Source organism: Coregonus lavaretus, assembly GCF_964263955.1.
Source record: "Coregonus lavaretus genome assembly, chromosome: 3".
NCBI classification, from domain to species: domain Eukaryota; kingdom Metazoa; phylum Chordata; class Actinopteri; order Salmoniformes; family Salmonidae; genus Coregonus; species Coregonus lavaretus.
This window is the reverse complement of record NC_139990.1, coordinates 38,344,997-38,350,996: the sequence shown is the minus strand read 5'-3', so window position 1 is coordinate 38,350,996 and position 6,000 is coordinate 38,344,997.

Genomic DNA, 6,000 nt, shown 5'->3' with positions numbered 1-6,000 from the left:
GGGCTGTTTGATCTCTGCTAAGTCTTCTCTGGTTAGGAGGGCTGTTTGATCTCTGCTAAGTCTTCTCTGGTTAGGAGGACTGTTTGATCTCTGCTAAGTCTTCTCTCGTTAGGAAGACTGTTTGATCTCTGCTAAGTCTTCTCTCATTAGGAAGACTGTTTGATCTCTGCTAAGTCTTCTCTGCTTAGGAGGGCTGTTTGATCTCTGCTAAGTCTTCTCTGGTTAGGAGGACTGTTTTATCTCTGGTAACTCTTCTCTGGCTAGGAGGGCTTATTGATCTCTTCTAAGTCTTCTCTGGTTAGGAGGACTGTTTGATCTCTGCTAAGTCTTCTCTGGCTAGGAGGGCTGTTTGATCTCTGATAAGTATTTTCTAGTTTAGGAGGACTGTTTGATCTCTTCTAAGTCTTCTCTGATTAGGAGGACTGTTTGATCTCTGCTAAGTCTTCTCTGGTTAGGAGGGCTGTTTGATCTCTGCTAAGTCTTCTCTGGTTAGGAGGGCTGTTTGATCTCTGCTAAGTCTTCTCTGGTTAGGAGGACTGTTTGATCTCTGCTAAGTCTTCTCTGGTTAGGAGGACTGTTTGATCTCTGCTAACTCTTCTCTTGCTAGGAGGGCTGTTTGATCTCTGCTAAGTCTTATCTGGTTAGGAGGACTGTTTAATCTCTGCTAAGTCTTCTCTGGTTAGGAGGGCTGTTTGATCTCTGCTAAGTCTTCTCTGGTTAGGAGGACTGTTTGATCTCTGCTAACTCTTCTCTGGCTAGGAGGGCTTATTGATCTCTGCTAATTCTTCTCTGGTTAATAGGGCTGTTTGATCTCTGCTAAGTCTCTCTGGTTAATAGGGCTGTTTGATCTCTGCTAAGTATTCTCTGGTTAAGAGGGCTGTTTGATCTCTGCTGTCTTCTCTGGTTAGGAGGACTGTTTGATCTCTGCTAAGTCTTCTCTGGCTAGGAGGACTGTTTGATCTCTGCTAAGTCTTCTCTGGCTAGGAGGGCTGTTTGATCTCTGCTAAGTCTTCTCTGGCTAGGAGGACTGTTTGATCTCTGCTAAGTCTTCTCTCATTAGGAAGACTGTTTGATCTCTGCTAAGTCTTCTCTCATTAGGAAGACTGTTTGATCTCTGCTAAGTCTTCTCTGGTTAGGAGGACTGTTTGATCTCTGCTAAGTCTTCTCTGGTTAGGAGGGCTGTTTGATCTCTGCTAAGTCTTCTCTGGTTAGGAGGGCTGTTTGATCTCTGCTAAGTCTTCTCTGGTTAGGAGGACTGTTTGATCTCTGCTAAGTCTTCTCTGGCTAGGAGCGCTGTTTGATCTCTGATAACTATTTTCTAGGTTAGGAGGACTATTTGATCTCCTCTAAGTATTTTCTAGGTTAGGAGGACTGTTTGATCTCCTCTAACTCTTCTCTCGTTAGGAGGGCTGTTTGATCTCTGCTAAGTCTTCTCTCGTTAGGAGGGCTGTTTGATCTCTGCTAAGTCTTCTCTGATTAGGAGGGCTGTTTGATCTCTGCTAATTCTTCTCTGGTTAGGAGGACTGTTTGATCTCTGCTAAGTCTTCTCTCATTAGGAAGACTGTTTGATCTCTGCTAAGTCTTCTCTGGTTAGGAGGACTGTTTGATCTTTGCTAAGTCTTCTCTGGTTAGGAGGACTGTTTGATCTCTGCTAAGTCTTCTCTGGCTAGGAGCGCTGTTTGATCTCTGATAACTATTTTCTAGGTTAGGAGGACTATTTGATCTCCTCTAAGTATTTTCTAGGTTAGGAGGACTGTTTGATCTCCTCTAACTCTTCTCTCGTTAGGAGGGCTGTTTGATCTCTGCTAAGTCTTCTCTCGTTAGGAGGGCTGTTTGATCTCTGCTAAGTCTTCTCTGATTAGGAGGGCTGTTTGATCTCTGCTAATTCTTCTCTGGTTAGGAGGACTGTTTGATCTCTGCTAAGTCTTCTCTCATTAGGAAGACTGTTTGATCTCTGCTAAGTCTTCTCTGGTTAGGAGGACTGTTTGATCTTTGCTAAGTCTTCTCTGGCTAGGAGGGCTGTTTGATCTCTGCTAAGTCTTCTCTCGTTAGGAGGGCTGTTTGATCTCTGCTAAGTCTTCTCTGATTAGGAGGGCTGTTTGATCTCTGCTAATTCTTCTCTGGTTAGGATGACTGTTTGATCTCTGGTAACTCTTCTCTGGCTAGGAGGGCTTATTGATCTCTGCTAAGTCTTCTCTGGTTAGGAGGACTGTTTGATCTCTGCTAAGTCTTCTCTGGCTAGGAGGGCTGTTTGATCTCTGATAAGTCTTTTCTAGTTTAGGAGGACTGTTTGATCTCTTCTAAATCTTCTCTGATTAGGAGGACTGTTTGATCTCTGCTAAGTCTTCTCTGGTTAGGAGGGCTGTTTGATCTCTGCTAAGTCTTCTCTCGTTAGGAGGGCTGTTTGATCTCTGCTAAGTCTTCTCTGGTTAGGAGGACTGTTTGATCTCTGCTAAGTCTTCTCTGGTTAGGAGGACTGTTTGATCTCTGCTAACTCTTCTCTTGCTAGGAGGGCTGTTTGATCTCTGCTAAGTCTTCTCTGATTAGGAGGGCTGTTTGATCTCTGCTAATTCTTCTCTGGTTAGGAGGACTGTTTGATCTCTGCTAAATCTTCTCTCATTAGGAAGACTGTTTGATCTCTGCTAAGTCTTCTCTCATTAGGAAGACTGTTTGATCTCTGCTAAGTCTTCTCTGCTTAGGAGGGCTGTTTGATCTCTGCTAAGTCTTCTCTGGTTAGGAGGACTGTTTGATCTCTGGTAACTCTTCTCTGGCTAGGAGGGCTTATTGATCTCTGCTAAGTCTTCTCTGGTTAGGAGGACTGTTTGATCTCTGCTAAGTCTTCTCTGGCTAGGAGAGCTGTTTGATCTCTGATAAGTCTTTTCTAGTTTAGGAGGACTGTTTGATCTCTTCTAAGTCTTCTCTGATTAGGAGGACTGTTTGATCTCTGCTAAGTCTTCTCTGGTTAGGAGGGCTGTTTGATCTCTGCTAAGTCTTCTCTGGTTAGGAGGGCTGTTTGATCTCTGCTAAGTCTTCTCTGGTTAGGAGGACTGTTTGATCTCTGCTAAGTCTTCTCTGGTTAGGAGGACTGTTTGATCTCTGCTAACTCTTCTCTTGCTAGGAGGGCTGTTTGATCTCTGCTAAGTCTTATCTGGTTAGGAGGACTGTTTAATCTCTGCTAAGTCTTCTCTGGTTAGGAGGGCTGTTTGATCTCTGCTAAGTCTTCTCTGGTTAGGAGGACTGTTTGATCTCTGCTAACTCTTCTCTGGCTAGGAGGGCTTATTGATCTCTGCTAATTCTTCTCTGGTTAATAGGGCTGTTTGATCTCTGCTAAGTCTCTCTGGTTAATAGGGCTGTTTGATCTCTGCTAAGTATTCTCTGGTTAAGAGGGCTGTTTGATCTCTGCTGTCTTCTCTGGTTAGGAGGACTGTTTGATCTCTGCTAAGTCTTCTCTGGCTAGGAGGACTGTTTGATCTCTGCTTATCTTCTCTGGCTAGGAGGGCTGTTTGATCTCTGCTAAGTCTTCTCCGGCTAGGAGGACTGTTTGATCTCTGCTAAGTCTTCTCTCATTAGGAAGACTGTTTGATCTCTGCTAAGTCTTCTCTCATTAGGAAGACTGTTTGATCTCTGCTAAGTCTTCTCTGGTTAGGAGGACTGTTTGATCTCTGCTAAGTCTTCTCTGGTTAGGAGGGCTGTTTGATCTCTGCTAAGTCTTCTCTGGTTAGGAGGGCTGTTTGATCTCTGTTAAGTCTTCTCTGGTTAGGAGGACTGTTTGATCTCTGCTAAGTCTTCTCTGGCTAGGAGCGCTGTTTGATCTCTGATAACTATTTTCTAGGTTAGGAGGACTATTTGATCTCCTCTAAGTATTTTCTAGGTTAGGAGGACTGTTTGATCTCCTCTAAGTCTTCTCTCGTTAGGAGGGCTGTTTGATCTCTGCTAAGTCTTCTCTCATTAGGAAGACTGTTTGATCTCTGCTAAGTCTTCTCTGGTTAGGAGGACTGTTTGATCTTTGCTAAGTCTTCTCTGGCTAGAAGGGCTGTTTGATCTCTGCTAAGTCTTCTCTGGTTAGGAGGACTGTTTGATCTCTGCTAAGTCTTCTCTTGCTAGGAGGACTGTTTGATCTCTGATAAGTCTTTTCTAGGTTAGGAGGACTGTTTGATCTCTGCTAAGTCTTCTCTTGCTAGGAGGACTGTTTGATCTCTGTTAAGTCTTCTCTGGTTAGGAGGGCTGTTTGATCTCTGCTAAGTCTTATCTGGTTAGGAGGGCTGTTTGATCTCTGCTAAGTCTTCTCTGGTTAATAGGGCTGTTTGATCTCTGCTAAGTCTTCGCTGGTTAGGAGGGCTGTTTGATCTCTGCTAAGTATTCTCTGGTTAGGAAGGATGTTTGATCTCTGCTAAGTCTTCTCTGGTTAGGAGGACTGTTTGATCTCTGCTAACTCTTCTAAGGCTAGGAGGGCTGTTTGATCTCTGCTAAGTCTTATCTGGTTAGGAGGACTATTTGATCTCTGCTAAGTCTTCTCTGGTTAATAGGGCTTATTGATCTCTGCTAAGTCTTCTCTGGCTAGGAGGGCTGTTTGATCTCTGCTAAGTCTTCTCTGGTTAGGAGGGCTTATTGATCTCTGCTAAGTCTTCTCTGGTTAATAGAGCTGTTTGATCTCTGCTAAGTCTTCTCTGGTTAATAGGGCTGTTTGATCTTTGCTAAGTCTTCTCTGGCTAGGAGAGCTGTTTGATCTCTGCTAAGTCTTCTCTGATTAGGAGGGCTGTATGATCTCTGCTAATTCTTCTCTGGTTAGGAGGACTGTTTGATCTCTGCTAAGTCTTCTCTCGTTAGGAGGGCTGTTTGATCTCTGCTAAGTCTTCTCTGATTAGGAGGGCTGTTTGATCTCTGCTAATTCTTCTCTGGTTAGGATGACTGTTTGATCTCTGGTAACTCTTCTCTGGCTAGGAGGGCTTATTGATCTCTGCTAAGTCTTCTCTGGTTAGGAGGACTGTTTGATCTCTGCTAAGTCTTCTCTGGCTAGGAGGGCTGTTTGATCTCTGATAAGTATTTTCTAGTTTAGGAGGACTGTTTGATCTCTTCTAAGTCTTCTCTGAATAGGAGGACTGTTTGATCTCTGCTAAGTCTTCTCTGGCTAGGAGCGCTGTTTGATCTCTGCTAAGTCTTCTCTGGTTAGGAGGGCTGTTTGATCTCTGCTAAGTCTTCTCTGGTTAGGAGGACTGTTTGATCTCTGCTAAGTCTTCTCTGGTTAGGAGGACTGTTTGATCTCTGCTAACTCTTCTCTTGCTAGGAGGGCTGTTTGATCTCTGCTAAGTCTTCTCTGATTAGGAGGGCTGTTTGATCTCTGCTAATTCTTCTCTGGTTAGGAGGACTGTTTGATCTCTGCTAAGTCTTCTCTCATTAGGAAGACTGTTTGATCTCTGCTAAGTCTTTTCTCATTAGGAAGACTGTTTGATCTCTGCTAAGTCTTCTCTGGTTAGGAGGGCTGTTTGATCTCTGCTAAGTCTTCTCTGGTTAGGAGGGCTGTTTGATCTCTGCTAAGTCTTCTCTGGTTAGGAGGACTGTTTGATCTCTGCTAAGTCTTCTCTCGTTAGGAAGACTGTTTGATCTCTGCTAAGTCTTCTCTCATTAGGAAGACTGTTTGATCTCTGCTAAGTCTTCTCTGCTTAGGAGGGCTGTTTGATCTCTGCTAAGTCTTCTCTGGTTAGGAGGACTGTTTTATCTCTGGTAACTCTTCTCTGGCTAGGAGGGCTTATTGATCTCTTCTAAGTCTTCTCTGGTTAGGAGGACTGTTTGATCTCTGCTAAGTCTTCTCTGGCTAGGAGGGCTGTTTGATCTCTGATGAGTATTTTCTAGTTTAGGAGGACTGTTTGATCTCTTCTAAGTCTTCTCTGATTAGGAGGACTGTTTGATCTCTGCTAAGTCTTCTCTGGTTAGGAGGGCTGTTTGATCTCTGCTAAGTCTTCTCTGGTTAGGAGGGCTGTTTGATCTCTGCTAAGTCTTCTC